A 16,852-nucleotide genomic window follows, 5' to 3' on the forward strand; every position below is an offset into this window, starting at 1 on the left:
AAAGAGTCTTTTTGCAGCATCTGCAATAGGATACTTGGAGCTCTTTCAGGCCTTTGTTAGAAGCGGGAATATCTTCCCATAAAAACTGGACAGAAGCATTCTCACAAACTGCTTTGTGATGTGTGTGTTCAACTCACAGAGGTGAACCTTTCCTTTGCTAGAGCAGTTATGAAACACTCTTTTTGTAGAATCTGCAAGTGTTCATTTGGAGCGATTTGAGGCCTATGGTGGAAAAAGAAATATCTTCACATAAAACCTAGACAGAAGCATTCTTTGAAACTTCTTTATGATGTGTGCATTCAACTCACAGAGTTGAACCTTCTTTTCCATGGAGCAGTTTGGAAAGAGTCTTTTTGCAGCATCTGCAAGTGGATATTTGGAGCTCTTTCAGGCCTTTGCTAGAAGCGGGAATATCTTCCCATAAAAACTGGACAGAAGCATTCTCACAAACTGCTTTGAGATGTGTGTGTTCAACTCACAGAGGTGAACCTTTCCTTTGCTAGAGCAGTTATGAAACACTCTTTTTGTAGAATCTGCAAGTTTTCATTTGGAGCGATTTGAGGCCTATGGTGGAAAAAGAAATATCTTCATATATAAACAAGGCAGAAGCATTCTCAGAAAGCTCTTTATGATGTGTGCATTCAACTCAGAGAGATAAGCCTTCCTTTTGATAGAGCAGTTTTGAAACTGTATTTTTGCAGAATCTGCAAGTGGATATTTGGAGCCCTTTCAGGCCTTCGTTGGAAACGGGAATATCTTCCCATAAAAACTAAACAGAAGAGTTCTGTGAAACTGCTTTGTGTAGTATGAATCCAACTCACAGAGTTGAACACTTCCTTTGAAAGAGCAGTTTTGAAACACTCTTTTTGTAGAATCTGCAAGTGTTCGTTTGGAGCGCTCTTTGGCCTATGGTGGAAAAGGAAATATCTTCACATATAAACCAGGCAGAAGCATTCTCAGAAACCTCTTTATGATGTGTGCATTCAACTCGGAGAGATAAGCCTTCCTTTTGATAGAGCAGTTTTGAAACTGTGTTTTGGCAGAATCTGCAAGTGGATACTTGGAGCCCTTTCAGGCCTTCGTTGCAAACGGGAATATCTTCCGTAAAAACGAAACAGAAACCTTCTGTGAAACTGCTTTGTGAAGTATGAATCCAACTCACAGAGTTGAACACTTCTTTTGAAAGAGCAGCTTTGAAACACTCTTTTTGTAGAATCTACATGTGTTCATTTGGAGCGCTTTGAGGCCTATGGTGGAAAAGGAAATATCGTCACATAATACCTAGACAGAAGCATTCTTTGAAACTTCTTTATGATGTGTGCATTCAACTCACAGAGTTGAACTTTCCTTTTCATGGAGCAGTTTGGAAAGAGTCTTTTTGCAGCATCTGCAATAGGATACTTGGAGCTCTTTCAGGCCTTTGTTAGAAGCGGGAATATCTTCCCATAAAAACTGGACAGAAGCATTCTCACAAACTGCTTTGTGATGTGTGTGTTCAACTCACAGAGGTGAACCTTTCCTTTGCTAGAGCAGTTATGAAACACTCTTTTTGTAGAATCTGCAAGTGTTCATTTGGAGCGATTTGAGGCCTATGGTGGAAAAAGAAATATCTTCATATATAAACAAGGCAGAAGCATTCTCAGAAAGCTCTTTATGATGTGTGCATTCAACTCAGAGAGATAAGCCTTCCTTTTGATAGAGCAGTTTTGCAACTGTGTTTTTGCAGAATCTGCAAGTGGATATTTGGAGCCCTTTCAGGCCTTCGTTGGAAACGGGAATATCTTCCCATAAAAACTAAACAGAAGCGTTCTGTGAAACTCCTTTGTGAAGTATGAATCCAACTCACAGAGTTGAACACTTCTTTTGAAAGAGCAGCTTTGAAACACTCTTTTTGTAGAATCTGCAATTGTTCATTTGGAGCGCTTTGAGGCCTATGGTGGAATAGGAAATATCTTCACATAAAACCTAGACAGAAGCATTCTTTGAAACTTCTTTATGATGTGTGCATTCAACTCACAGAGTTGAACATTCCTTTTCATGGAGCAGTTTGGAAAGAGTCTTTTTGCAGCATCTGCAAGTGGATATTTGGAGCTCTTTCAGGCCTTTGTTAGAAGCGGGAATATCTTCCCATTAAAACTGGACAGAAGCATTCTCACAAACTGCTTTGTGATGTGTGTGTTCAACTCACAGAGGTGAACCTTTCCTTTGCTAGAGCAGTTATGAAGCACTCTTTTTGTAGAATCTGCAAGTGTTCATTTGGAGCGCTTTGAGGCCTATGGTGGAAAAAGAAATATCTTCACATAAAACCTAGACAGAAGCATTCTTTGAAACTTCTTTATGATGTGTGCATTCAACTCACAGAGTTGAACCTTGTTTTTCATGGAGCAGTTTGGAAAGAGTCTTTTTGCAGCATCTGCAAGTGGATATTTGGAGCTCTTTCAGGCCTTTGTTAGAAGCGGGAATATCTTCCCATAAAAACTAAACCGAAGCATTCTCACAAACTGCTTTGTGATGTGTGTGTTCAACTCACAGAGGTGAACCTTTCCTTTGCTAGAGCAGTTATGAAACACTCTTTTTGTAGAATCTGCAAGTGTTCATTTGGAGCGCTTTGAGGCCTATGGTGGAAAAAGAAATATCTTCATATATAAACAAGGCAGAAGCATTCTCAGAAACCCCTTTATGATGTGTGCATTCAACTCAGAGAGATAAGCCTTCCTTTTGATAGAGCAGTTTGAACCTGTGTTTTTGCAGAATCTGCAAGTGGATATTTGGAGCCCTTTCAGGCCTTCGTTGGAAACGGGAATAGCTTCCCTTAAAAACTAAACAGAAGAGTTCTGTGAAACTGCTTTGTGTAGTATGAATCCAACTCACAGAGTTGAACACTTCCTTTGAAAGAGCAGTTTTGAAACACTCTTTTTGTAGAATCTGCAAGTGTTCGTTTGGAGCGCTTTGAGGCCTATGGTGGAAAAGGAAATATCTTCACATATAAACCAGGCAGAAGCATTCTCAGAAACCTCTTTATGATGTGTGCATTCAACTCGGAGAGATAAGCCTTCCTTTTGATAGAGCAGTTTTGAAAGTGTGTTTTGGCAGAATCTGCAAGTGGATACTTACAGCCCTTTCAGGCCTTCGTTGCAAACGGGAATATCTTCCCATAAAAACGAAACAGAAACGTTCTGTGAAACTGGTTTGTGAAGTATGAATCCAACTCACAGAGTTGAACACTTCTTTTGAAAGAGCAGCTTTGAAACACTCTTTTTGTAGAATCTACATGTGTTCATTTGGAGCGCTTTGAGGCCTATGGTGGAAAAGGAAATATCGTCACATAATACCTACACAGAAGCATTCTTTGAAACTTCTTTATGATGTGTGCATTCAACTCACAGAGTTGAACTTTCCTTTTCATGGAGCAGTTTGGAAAGAGTCTTTTTGCAGCATCTGCAAGTGGATATTTGGAGCTCTTTCAGGCCTTTGTTAGAAGCGGGAATATCTTCCCATAAAAACTGGACAGAAGCATTCTCACAAACTGCTTTGTGATGTGTGTGTTCAACTCACAGAGGTGAACCTTTCCTTTGCTAGAGCAGTTATGAAACACTCTTTTTGTAGAATCTGCAAGTGTTCATTTGGAGCGATTTGAGGCCTATGGTGGAAAAAGAAATATCTTCATATATAAACAAGGCAGAAGCATTCTCAGAATGCTCTTTATGATGTGTGCATTCAACTCAGAGAGATAAGCCTTCCTTTTGATAGAGCAGTTTTGCAACTGTGTTTTTGCAGAATCTGCAAGTGGATATTTGGAGCCCTTTCAGGCCTTCGTTGGAAACGGGAATATCTTCCCATAAAAACTAAACAGAAGCGTTCTGTGAAACTCCTTTGTGAAGTATGAATCCAACTCACAGAGTTGAACACTTCTTATGAAAGAGCAGCTTTGAAACACTCTTTTTGTAGAATCTGCAAGTGTTCGTTTGGAGCGCTTTGAGGCCTATGGTGGAAAAGGAAATATCTTCACATATAAACCAGGCAGAAGCATTCTCAGAAACCTCTTTATGATGTGTGCATTCAACTCGGAGAGATAAGCCTTCCTTTTGATAGAGCAGTTTTGAAACTGTGTTTTGGCAGAATCTGCAAGTGGATACTTGGAGCCCTTTCAGGCCTTCGTTGCAAACGGGAATATCTTCCGATAAAAACGAAACAGAAACCTTCTGTGAAACTGCTTTGTGAAGTATGAATCCAACTCACAGAGTTGAACACTTCTTTTGAAAGAGCAGCTTTGAAACACTCTTTTTGTAGAATCTACATGTGTTCATTTGGAGCGCTTTGAGGCCTATGGTGGAAAAGGAAATATCGTCACATAATACCTAGACAGAAGCATTCTTTGAAACTTCTTTATGATGTGTGCATTCAACTCACAGAGTTGAACTTTCCTTTTCATGGAGCAGTTTGGAAAGAGTCTTTTTGCAGCATCTGCAATAGGATACTTGGAGCTCTTTCAGGCCTTTGTTAGAAGCGGGAATATCTTCCCATAAAAACTGGACAGAAGCATTCTCACAAACTGCTTTGTGATGTGTGTGTTCAACTCACAGAGGTGAACCTTTCCTTTGCTAGAGCAGTTATGAAACACTCTTTTTGTAGAATCTGCAAGTGTTCATTTGGAGCGATTTGAGGCCTATGGTGGAAAAAGAAATATCTTCACATAAAACCTAGACAGAAGCATTCTTTGAAACTTCTTTATGATGTGTGCATTCAACTCACAGAGTTGAACCTTCTTTTTCATGGAGCAGTTTGGAAAGAGTCTTTTTGCAGCATCTGCAAGTGGATATTTGGAGCTCTTTCAGGCCTTTGCTAGAAGCGGGAATATCTTCCCATAAAAACTGGACAGAAGCATTCTCACAAACTGCTTTGAGATGTGTGTGTTCAACTCACAGAGGTGAACCTTTCCTTTGCTAGAGCAGTTATGAAACACTCTTTTTGTAGAATCTGCAAGTTTTCATTTGGAGCGATTTGAGGCCTATGGTGGAAAAAGAAATATCTTCATATATAAACAAGGCAGAAGCATTCTCAGAAAGCTCTTTATGATGTGTGCATTCAACTCAGAGAGATAAGCCTTCCTTTTGATAGAGCAGTTTTGCAACTGTGTTTTTGCAGAATCTGCAAGTGGATATTTGGAGCCCTTTCAGGCCTTCGTTGGAAACGGGAATATCTTCCCATAAAAACTAAACAGAAGCGTTCTGTGAAACTCCTTTGTGAAGTATGAATCCAACTCACAGAGTTGAACACTTCTTTTGAAAGAGCAGCTTTGAAACACTCTTTTTGTAGAATCTGCAAGTGTTCGTTTGGAGCGCTTTGAGGCCTATGGTGGAAAAGGAAATATCTTCACATATAAACCAGGCAGAAGCATTCTCAGAAACCTCTTTATGATGTGTGCATTCAACTCGGAGAGATAAGCCTTCCTTTTGATAGAGCAGTTTTGAAACTGTGTTTTGGCAGAATCTGCAAGTGGATACTTGGAGCCCTTTCAGGCCTTCGTTGCAAACGGGAATATCTTCCCATAAAAACGAAACAGAAACCTTCTGTGAAACTGCTTTGTGAAGTATGAATCCAACTCACAGAGTTGAACACTTCTTTTGAAAGAGCAGCTTTGAAACACTCTTTTTGTAGAATCTACATGTGTTCATTTGGAGCGCTTTGAGGCCTATGGTGGAAAAGGAAATATCGTCACATAATACCTAGACAGAAGCATTCTTTGAAACTTCTTTATGATGTGTGCATTCAACTCACAGAGTTGAACTTTCCTTTTCATGGAGCAGTTTGGAAAGAGTCTTTTTGCAGCATCTGCAATAGGATACTTGGAGCTCTTTCAGGCCTTTGTTAGAAGCGGGAATATCTTCCCATAAAAACTGGACAGAAGCATTCTCACAAACTGCTTTGTGATGTGTGTGTTCAACTCACAGAGGTGAACCTTTCCTTTGCTAGAGCAGTTATGAAACACTCTTTTTGTAGAATCTGCAAGTGTTCATTTGGAGCGATTTGAGGCCTATGGTGGAAAAAGAAATATCTTCATATATAAACAAGGCAGAAGCATTCTAAGAAAGCTCTTTATGATGTGTGCATTCAACTCAGAGAGATAAGCCTTCCTTTTGATAGAGCAGTTTTGCAACTGTGTTTTTGCAGAATCTGCAAGTGGATATTTGGAGTCCTTTCAGGCCTTCGTTGGAAACGAGAATATCTTCCCATAAAAACTAAACAGAAGAGTTCTGTGAAACTCCTTTGTGAAGTATGAATCCAACTCACAGAGTTGAACACTTCTTTTGAAAGAGCAGCTTTGAAACACTCTTTTTGTAGAATCTGCAAGTGTTCGTTTGGAGCGCTTTGAGGCCTATGGTGGAAAAGGAAATATCTTCACATATAAACCAGGCAGAAGCATTCTCAGAAACCTCTTTATGATGTGTGCATTCAACTCGGAGAGATAAACCTTCCTTTTGATAGAGCAGTTTTGAAACTGTGTTTTGGCAGAATCTGCAAGGGGATACTTGGAGCCCTTTCAGGCCTTCGTTGCAAACGGGAATATCTTCCGATAAAAACGAAACAGAAACCTTCTGTGAAACTGCTTTGTGAAGTATGAATCCACCTCACAGAGTTGAACACTTCTTTTGAAAGAGCAGCTTTGAAACACTCTTTTTGTAGAATCTACATGTGTTCATTTGGAGCGCTTTGAGGCCTATGGTGGAAAAGGAAATATCGTCACATAATACCTAGACAGAAGCATTCTTTGAAACTTCTTTATGATGTGTGCATTCAACTCACAGAGTTGAACTTTCCTTTTCATGGAGCAGTTTGGAAAGAGTCTTTTTGCAGCATCTGCAATAGGATACTTGGAGCTCTTTCAGGCCTTTGTTAGAAGCGGGACTATCTTCCCATAAAAACTGGACAGAAGCATTCTCACAAACTGCTTTGTGATGTGTGTGTTCAACTCACAGAGGTGAACCTTTCCTTTGCTAGAGCAGTTATGAAACACTCTTTTTGTAGAATCTGCAAGTGTTCATTTGGAGCGATTTGAGGCCTATGGTGGAAAAAGAAATATCTTCATATATAAACAAGGCAGAAGCATTCTCAGAAAGCTCTTTATGATGTGTGCATTCAACTCAGAGAGATAAGCCTTCCTTTTGATAGAGCAGTTTTGCAACTGTGTTTTTGCAGAATCTGCAAGTGGATATTTGGAGCCCTTTCAGGCCTTCGTTGGAAACGGGAATATCTTCCATTAAAAACTAAACAGAAGAGTTCTGTGAAACTGCTTTGTGTAGTATGAATCCAACTTACATAGTTGAACACTTCCTTTCAAAGAGCAGTTTTGAAACACTCTTTTTGTAGAATCTGCATGTGTTCGTTTGGAGCGCTTTGAGGCCTATGGTGGAAAAGGAAATATCTTCACATATAATCCAGGCAGAAGCATTCTCAGAAACCTCTTTATGATGTGTGCATTCAACTCGGAGAGATAAGCCTTCCTTTTGATAGAGCAGTTTTGCAACTGTGTTTTTGCAGAATCTGCAAGTGTATATTTGGAGCCCTTTCAGGCCTTCGTTGGAAACGGGAATATCTTCCCATAAAAACTAAACAGAAGCGTTCTGTGAAACTCCTTTGTGAAGTATGAATCCAACTCACAGAGTTGAACACTTCTTTTGAAAGAGCAGCTTTGAAACACTCTTTTTGTAGAATCTGCAAGTGTTCATTTGGAGCGCTTTGAGGCCTATGGTGGAAAAGGAAATATCTTCACATAAAACCTAGACAGAAGCATTCTTTGAAACTTCTTTATGATGTGTGCATTCAACTCACAGAGTTGAACATTCCTTTTCATGGAGCAGTTTGGAAAGAGTCTTTTTGCAGCATCTGCAAGTGGATATTTGGAGCTCTTTCAGGCCTTTGTTAGAAGCGGGAATATCTTCCCATTAAAACTGGACAGAAGCATTCTCACAAACTGCTTTGTGATGTGTGTGTTCAACTCACAGAGGTGAACATTTCCTTTGCTAGAGCAGTTATGAAACACTCTTTTTGTAGAATCTGCAAGTGTTCATTTGAAGCGCTTTGAGGCCTATGGTGGAAAAAGAAACATCTTCACATAAAACCTAGACAGAAGCATTCTTTGAAACTTCTTTATGATGTGTGCATTCAACTCACAGAGTTGAACCTTCTTTTTCATGGAGCAGTTTGGAAAGAGTCTTTTTGCAGCATCTGCAAGTGGATATTTGGAGCTCTTTCAGGCCTTTGCTAGAAGCGGGAATATCTTCCCATAAAAACTGGACAGAAGCATTCTCACAAACTGCTTTGTGATGTGTGTGTTCAACTCACAGAGGTGAACCTTTCCTTTGCTAGAGCAGTTATGAAACACTCTTTTTGTAGAATCTGCAAGTGTTCATTTGGAGCGATTTGAGGCCTATGGTGGAAAAAGAAATATCTTCATATATAAACAAGGCAGAAGCATTCTCAGAAAGCTCTTTATGATGTGTGCATTCAACTCAGAGAGATAAGCCTTCCTTTTGATAGAGCAGTTTTGAAACTGTATTTTTGCAGAATCTGCAAGTGGATATTTGGAGCCCTTTCAGGCCTTCGTTGGAAATGGGAATATCTTCCCATAAAAACTAAACAGAAGAGTTCTGTGAAACTGCTTTGTGTAGTATGAATCCAACTCACAGAGTTGAACACTTCCTTTGAAAGAGCAGTTTTGAAACACTCTTTTTGTAGAATCTGCAAGTGTTCGTTTGGAGCGCTTTGAGGCCTATGGTGGAAAAGGAAATATCTTCACATATAAACCAGGCAGAAGCATTCTCAGAAACCTCTTTATGATGTGTGCATTCAACTCGGAGAGATAAGCCTTCCTTTTGATAGAGCAGTTTTGAAACTGTGTTTTGGCAGAATCTGCAAGTGGATACTTGGAGCCCTTTCAGGCCTTCGTTGCAAACGGGAATATCTTCCGATAAAAACGAAACAGAAACCTTCTGTGAAACTGCTTTGTGAAGTATGAATCCACCTCACAGAGTTGAACACTTCTTTTGAAAGAGCAGCTTTGAAACACTCTTTTTGTAGAATCTACATGTGTTCATTTGGAGCGCTTTGAGGCCTATGGTGGAAAAGGAAATATCGTCACATAATACCTAGACAGAAGCATTCTTTGAAACTTCTTTATGATGTGTGCATTCAACTCACAGAGTTGAACTTTCCTTTTCATGGAGCAGTTTGGAAAGAGTCTTTTTGCAGCATCTGCAATAGGATACTTGGAGCTCTTTCAGGCCTTTGTTAGAAGTGGGACTATCTTCCCATAAAAACTGGACAGAAGCATTCTCACAAACTGCTTTGTGATGTGTGTGTTCAACTCACAGAGTTGAACCTTTCCTTTGCTAGAGCAGTTATGAAACACTCTTTTTGTAGAATCTGCAAGTGTTCATTTGGAGCGATTTGAGGCCTACGTTGGAAAAAGAAATATCTTCATATATAAACAAGGCAGAAGCATACTCAGAAAGCTCTTTATGATGTGTGCATTCAACTCAGAGAGATAAGCCTTCCTTTTGATAGAGCAGTTTTGCAACTGTGTTTTTGCAGAATCTGCAAGTGGATATTTGGAGCCCTTTCAGGCCTTCGTTGGAAACGGGAACATCTTCCATTAAAAACTAAACAGAAGAGTTCTGTGAAACTGCTTTGTGTAGTATGAATCCAACTTACAGAGTTGAACACTTCCTTTCAAAGAGCAGTTTTGAAACACTCTTTTTGTAGAATCTGCAAGTGTTCGTTTGGAGCGCTTTGAGGCCTATGGTGGAAAAGGAAATATCTTCACATATAATCCAGGCAGAAGCATTCTCAGAAACCTCTTTATGATGTGTGCATTCAACTCGGAGAGATAAGCCTTCCTTTTGATAGAGCAGTTTTGCAACTGTGTTTTTGCAGAATCTGCAAGTGTATATTTGGAGCCCTTTCAGGCCTTCGTTGGAAACGGGAATATCTTCCCATAAAAACTAAACAGAAGCGTTCTGTGAAACTCCTTTGTGAAGTATGAATCCAACTCACAGAGTTGAACACTTCTTTTGAAAGAGCAGCTTTGAAACACTCTTTTTGTAGAATCTGCAAGTGTTCATTTGGAGCGCTTTGAGGCCTATGGTGGAAAAGGAAATATCTTCACATAAAACCTAGACAGAAGCATTCTTTGAAACTTCTTTATGATGTGTGCATTCAACTCACAGAGTTGAACATTCCTTTTCATGGAGCAGTTTGGAAAGAGTCTTTTTGCAGCATCTGCAAGTGGATATTTGGAGCTCTTTCAGGCCTTTGTTAGAAGCGGGAATATCTTCCCATTAAAACTGGACAGAAGCATTCTCACAAACTGCTTTGTGATGTGTGTGTTCAACTCACAGAGGTGAACATTTCCTTTGCTAGAGCAGTTATGAAACACTCTTTTTGTAGAATCTGCAAGTGTTCATTTGAAGCGCTTTGAGGCCTATGGTGGAAAAAGAAACATCTTCACATAAAACCTAGACAGAAGCATTCTTTGAAACTTCTTTATGATGTGTGCATTCAACTCACAGAGTTGAACCTTCTTTTTCATGGAGCAGTTTGGAAAGAGTCTTTTTGCAGCATCTGCAAGTGGATATTTGGAGCTCTTTCAGGCCTTTGCTAGAAGCGGGAATATCTTCCCATAAAAACTGGACAGAAGCATTCTCACAAACTGCTTTGTGATGTGTGTGTTCAACTCACAGAGGTGAACCTTTCCTTTGCTAGAGCAGTTATGAAACACTCTTTTTGTAGAATCTGCAAGTGTTCATTTGGAGCGATTTGAGGCCTATGGTGGAAAAAGAAATATCTTCATATATAAACAAGGCAGAAGCATTCTCAGAAAGCTCTTTATGATGTGTGCATTCAACTCAGAGAGATAAGCCTTCCTTTTGATAGAGCAGTTTTGAAACTGTATTTTTGCAGAATCTGCAAGTGGATATTTGGAGCCCTTTCAGGCCTTCGTTGGAAATGGGAATATCTTCCCATAAAAACTAAACAGAAGAGTTCTGTGAAACTGCTTTGTGTAGTATGAATCCAACTCACAGAGTTGAACACTTCCTTTGAAAGAGCAGTTTTGAAACACTCTTTTTGTAGAATCTGCAAGTGTTCGTTTGGAGCGCTTTGAGGCCTATGGTGGAAAAGGAAATATCTTCACATATAAACCAGGCAGAAGCATTCTCAGAAACCTCTTTATGATGTGTGCATTCAACTCGGAGAGATAAGCCTTCCTTTTGATAGAGCAGTTTTGAAACTGTGTTTTGGCAGAATCTGCAAGTGGATACTTGGAGCCCTTTCAGGCCTTCGTTGCAAACGGGAATATCTTCCGATAAAAACGAAACAGAAACCTTCTGTGAAACTGCTTTGTGAAGTATGAATCCACCTCACAGAGTTGAACACTTCTTTTGAAAGAGCAGCTTTGAAACACTCTTTTTGTAGAATCTACATGTGTTCATTTGGAGCGCTTTGAGGCCTATGGTGGAAAAGGAAATATCGTCACATAATACCTAGACAGAAGCATTCTTTGAAACTTCTTTATGATGTGTGCATTCAACTCACAGAGTTGAACTTTCCTTTTCATGGAGCAGTTTGGAAAGAGTCTTTTTGCAGCATCTGCAATAGGATACTTGGAGCTCTTTCAGGCCTTTGTTAGAAGCGGGACTATCTTCCCATAAAAACTGGACAGAAGCATTCTCACAAACTGCTTTGTGATGTGTGTGTTCAACTCACAGAGTTGAACCTTTCCTTTGCTAGAGCAGTTATGAAACACTCTTTTTGTAGAATCTGCAAGTGTTCATTTGGAGCGATTTGAGGCCTATGTTGGAAAAAGAAATATCTTCATATATAAACAAGGCAGAAGCATACTCAGAAAGCTCTTTATGATGTGTGCATTCAACTCAGAGAGATAAGCCTTCCTTTTGATAGAGCAGTTTTGCAACTGTGTTTTTGCAGAATCTGCAAGTGGATATTTGGAGCCCTTTCAGGCCTTCGTTGGAAACGGGAATATCTTCCATTAAAAACTAAACAGAAGAGTTCTGTGAAACTGCTTTGTGTAGTATGAATCCAACTTACAGAGTTGAACACTTCCTTTCAAAGAGCAGTTTTGAAACACTCTTTTTGTAGAATCTGCAAGTGTTCGTTTGGAGCGCTTTGAGGCCTATGGTGGAAAAGGAAATATCTTCACATATAATCCAGGCAGAAGCATTCTCAGAAACCTCTTTATGATGTGTGCATTCAACTCGGAGAGATAAGCCTTCCTTTTCATAGAGCAGTTTTGAAACTGTGTTTTGGCAGAATCTGCAAGTGGATACTTGGAGCCCTTTCAGGCCTTCGTTGCAAACGGGAATATCTTCCGATAAAAACGAAACAGAAACCTTCTGTGAAACTGCTTTGTGAAGTATGAATCCACCTCACAGAGTTGAACACTTCTTTTGAAAGAGCAGCTTTGAAACACTCTTTTTGTAGAATCTACATGTGTTCATTTGGAGCGCTTTGAGGCCTATGGTGGAAAAGGAAATATCGTCACATAATACCTAGACAGAAGCATTCTTTGAAACTTCTTTATGATGTGTGCATTCAACTCACAGAGTTGAACTTTCCTTTTCATGGAGCAGTTTGGAAAGAGTCTTTTTGCAGCATCTGCAATAGGATACTTGGAGCTCTTTCAGGCCTTTGTTAGAAGCGGGACTATCTTCCCATAAAAACTGGACAGAAGCATTCTCACAAACTGCTTTGTGATGTGTGTGTTCAACTCACAGAGGTGAACCTTTCCTTTGCTAGAGCAGTTATGAAACACTCTTTTTGTAGAATCTGCAAGTGTTCATTTGGAGCGATTTGAGGCCTATGGTGGAAAAAGAAATATCTTCATATATAAACAAGGCAGAAGCATTCTCAGAAAGCTCTTTATGATGTGTGCATTCAACTCAGAGAGATAAGCCTTCCTTTTGATAGAGCAGTTTTGAAACTGTATTTTTGCAGAATCTGCAAGTGGATATTTGGAGCCCTTTCAGGCCTTCGTTGGAAACGGGAATATCTTCCCATAAAAACTAAACAGAAGAGTTCTGTGAAACTGCTTTGTGTAGTATGAATCCAACTCACAGAGTTGAACACTTCCTTTGAAAGAGCAGTTTTGAAACACTCTTTTTGTAGAATCTGCAAGTGTTCGTTTGGAGCGCTTTGAGGCCTATGGTGGAAAAGGAAATATCTTCACATATAAACCAGGCAGAAGCATTCTCAGAAACCTCTTTATGATGTGTGCATTCAACTCGGAGAGATAAGCCTTCCTTTTGATAGAGCAGTTTTGAAACTGTGTTTTGGCAGAATCTGCAAGTGGATACTTGGAGCCCTTTCAGGCCTTCGTTGCAAACGGGAATATCTTCCGATAAAAACGAAACAGAAACCTTCTGTGAAACTGCTTTGTGAAGTATGAATCCAACTCACAGAGTTGAACACTTCTTTTGAAAGAGCAGCTTTGAAACACTCTTTTTGTAGAATCTACATGTGTTCATTTGGAGCGCTTTGAGGCCTATGGTGGAAAAGGAAATATCGTCACATAATACCTAGACAGAAGCATTCTTTGAAACTTCTTTATGATGTGTGCATTCAACTCACAGAGTTGAACTTTCCTTTTCATGGAGCAGTTTGGAAAGAGTCTTTTTGCAGCATCTGCAATAGGATACTTGGAGCTCTTTCAGGCCTTTGTTAGAAGCGGGACTATCTTCCCATAAAAACTGGACAGAAGCATTCTCACAAACTGCTTTGTGATGTGTGTGTTCAACTCACAGAGGTGAACCTTTCCTTTGCTAGAGCAGTTATGAAACACTCTTTTTGTAGAATCTGCAAGTGTTCATTTGGAGCGATTTGAGGCCTATGGTGGAAAAAGAAATATCTTCATATATAAACAAGGCAGAAGCATTCTCAGAAAGCTCTTTATGATGTGTGTATTCAACTCAGAGAGATAAGCCTTCCTTTTGATAGAGCAGTTTTGCAACTGTGTTTTTGCAGAATCTGCAAGTGGATATTTGGAGCCCTTTAAGGCCTTCGTTGGAAACGGGAATATCTTCCCATAAAAACTAAACAGAAGCGTTCTGTGAAACTCCTTTGTGAAGTATGAATCCAACTCACAGAGTTGAACACTTCTTTTGAAAGAGCAGCTTTGAAACACTCTTTTTGTAGAATCTGCAAGTGTTCGTTTGGAGCGCTTTGAGGCCTATGGTGGAAAAGGAAATATCTTCACATATAAACCAGGCAGAAGCATTCTCAGAAACCTCTTTATGATGTGTGCATTCAACTCGGAGAGATAAGCCTTCCTTTTGATAGAGCAGTTTTGAAACTGTGTTTTGGCAGAATCTGCAAGTGGATACTTGGAGCCCTTTCAGGCCTTCGTTGCAAACGGGAATATCTTCCGATAAAAACGAAACAGAAAACTTCTGTGAAACTGCTTTGTGAAGTATGAATCCAACTCACAGAGTTGAACACTTCTTTTGAAAGAGCAGCTTTGAAACACTCTTTTTGTAGAATCTACATGTGTTCATTTGGAGCGCTTTGAGGCCTATGGTGGAAAAGGAAATATCGTCACATAATACCTAGACAGAAGCATTCTTTGAAACTTCTTTATGATGTGTGCATTCAACTCACAGAGTTGAACTTTCCTTTTCATGGGGTAGTTTGGAAAGAGTCTTTTTGCAGCATCTGCAATAGGATACTTGGAGCTCTTTCAGGCCTTTGTTAGAAGCGGGAATATCTTCCCATAAAAACTGGACAGAAGCATTCTCACAAACTGCTTTGTGATGTGTGTGTTCAACTCACAGAGGTGAACCTTTCCTTTGCTAGAGCAGTTATGAAACACTCTTTTTGTAGAATCTGCAAGTGTTCATTTGGAGCGATTTGAGGCCTATGGTGGAAAAAGAAATATCTTCATACATAAACAAGGCAGAAGCATTCTCAGAAAGCTCTTTATGATGTGTGCATTCAACTCAGAGAGATAAGCCTTCCTTTTGATAGAGCAGTTTTGCAACTGTGTTTTTGCAGAATCTGCAAGTGGATATTTGGAGCCCTTTCAGGCCTTCGTTGGAAACGGGAATATCTTCCATTAAAAACTAAACAGAAGAGTTCTGTGAAACCGCTTTGTGTAGTATGAATCCAACTTACAGAGTTGAACACTTCCTTTCAAAGAGCAGTTTTGAAACACTCTTTTTGTAGAATCTGCAAGTGTTCGTTTGGAGCGCTTTGAGGCCTATGGTGGAAAAGGAAATATCTTCACATATAATCCAGGCAGAAGCATTCTCAGAAACCTCTTTATGATGTGTGCATTCAACTCGGAGAGATAAGCCTTCCTTTTGATAGAGCAGTTTTGCAACTGTGTTTTTGCAGAATCTGCAAGTGTATATTTGGAGCCCTTTCAGGCCTTCGTTGGAAACGGGAATATCTTCCCATAAAAACTAAACAGAAGCGTTCTGTGAAACTCCTTTGTGAAGTATGAATCCAACTCACAGAGTTGAACACTTCTTTTGAAAGAGCAGCTTTGAAACACTCTTTTTGTAGAATCTGCAAGTGTTCATTTGGAGCGCTTTGAGGCCTATGGTGGAAAAGGAAATATCTTCACATAAAACCTAGACAGAAGCATTCTTTGAAACTTCTTTATGATGTGTGCATTCAACTCACAGAGTTGAACATTCCTTTTCATGGAGCAGTTTGGAAAGAGTCTTTTTGCAGCATCTGCAAGTGGATATTTGGAGCTCTTTCAGGCCTTTGTTAGAAGCGGGAATATCTTCCCATTAAAACTGGACAGAAGCATTCTCACAAACTGCTTTGTGATGTGTGTGTTCAACTCACAGAGGTGAACATTTCCTTTGCTAGAGCAGTTATGAAACACTCTTTTTGTAGAATCTGCAAGTGTTCATTTGGAGCGCTTTGAGGCCTATGGTGGAAAAAGAAATATCTTCACATAAAACCTAGACAGAAGCATTCTTTGAAACTTCTTTATGATGTGTGCATTCAACTCACAGAGTTGAACCTTCTTTTTCATGGAGCAGTTTGGAAAGAGTCTTTTTGCAGCATCTGCAAGTGGATATTTGGAGCTCTTTCAGGCCTTTGCTAGAAGCGGGAATATCTTCCCATAAAAACTGGACAGAAGCATTCTCACAAACTGCTTTGTGATGTGTGTGTTCAACTCACAGAGGTGAACCTTTCCTTTGCTAGAGCAGTTATGAAACACTCTTTTTGTAGAATCTGCAAGTGTTCATTTGGAGCGATTTGAGGCCTATGGTGGAAAAAGAAATATCTTCATATATAAACAAGGCAGAAGCATTCTCAGAAAGCTCTTTATGATGTGTGTATTCAACTCAGAGAGATAAGCCTTCCTTTTGATAGAGCAGTTTTGCAACTGTGTTTTTGCAGAATCTGCAAGTGGATATTTGGAGCCCTTTCAGGCCTTCGTTGGAAACGGGAATATCTTCCCATAAAAACTAAACAGAAGCGTTCTGTGAAACTCCTTTGTGAAGTATGAATCCAACTCACAGAGTTGAACACTTCTTTTGAAAGAGCAGCTTTGAAACACTCTTTTTGTAGAATCTGCAAGTGTTCGTTTGGAGCGCTTTGAGGCCTATGGTGGAAAAGGAAATATCTTCACATATAAACCAGGCAGAAGCATTCTCAGAAACCTCTTTATGATGTGTGCATTCAACTCGGAGAGATAAGCCTTCCTTTTGATAGAGCAGTTTTGAAACTGTGTTTTGGCAGAATCTGCAAGTGGATACTTGGAGCCCTTTCAGGCCTTCGTTGCAAACGGGAATATCTTCCGATAAAAACGAAACAGAAA

This window comes from Pongo pygmaeus, chromosome 3 (assembly GCF_028885625.2).
Source record: "Pongo pygmaeus isolate AG05252 chromosome 3, NHGRI_mPonPyg2-v2.0_pri, whole genome shotgun sequence".
NCBI classification, from domain to species: domain Eukaryota; kingdom Metazoa; phylum Chordata; class Mammalia; order Primates; family Hominidae; genus Pongo; species Pongo pygmaeus.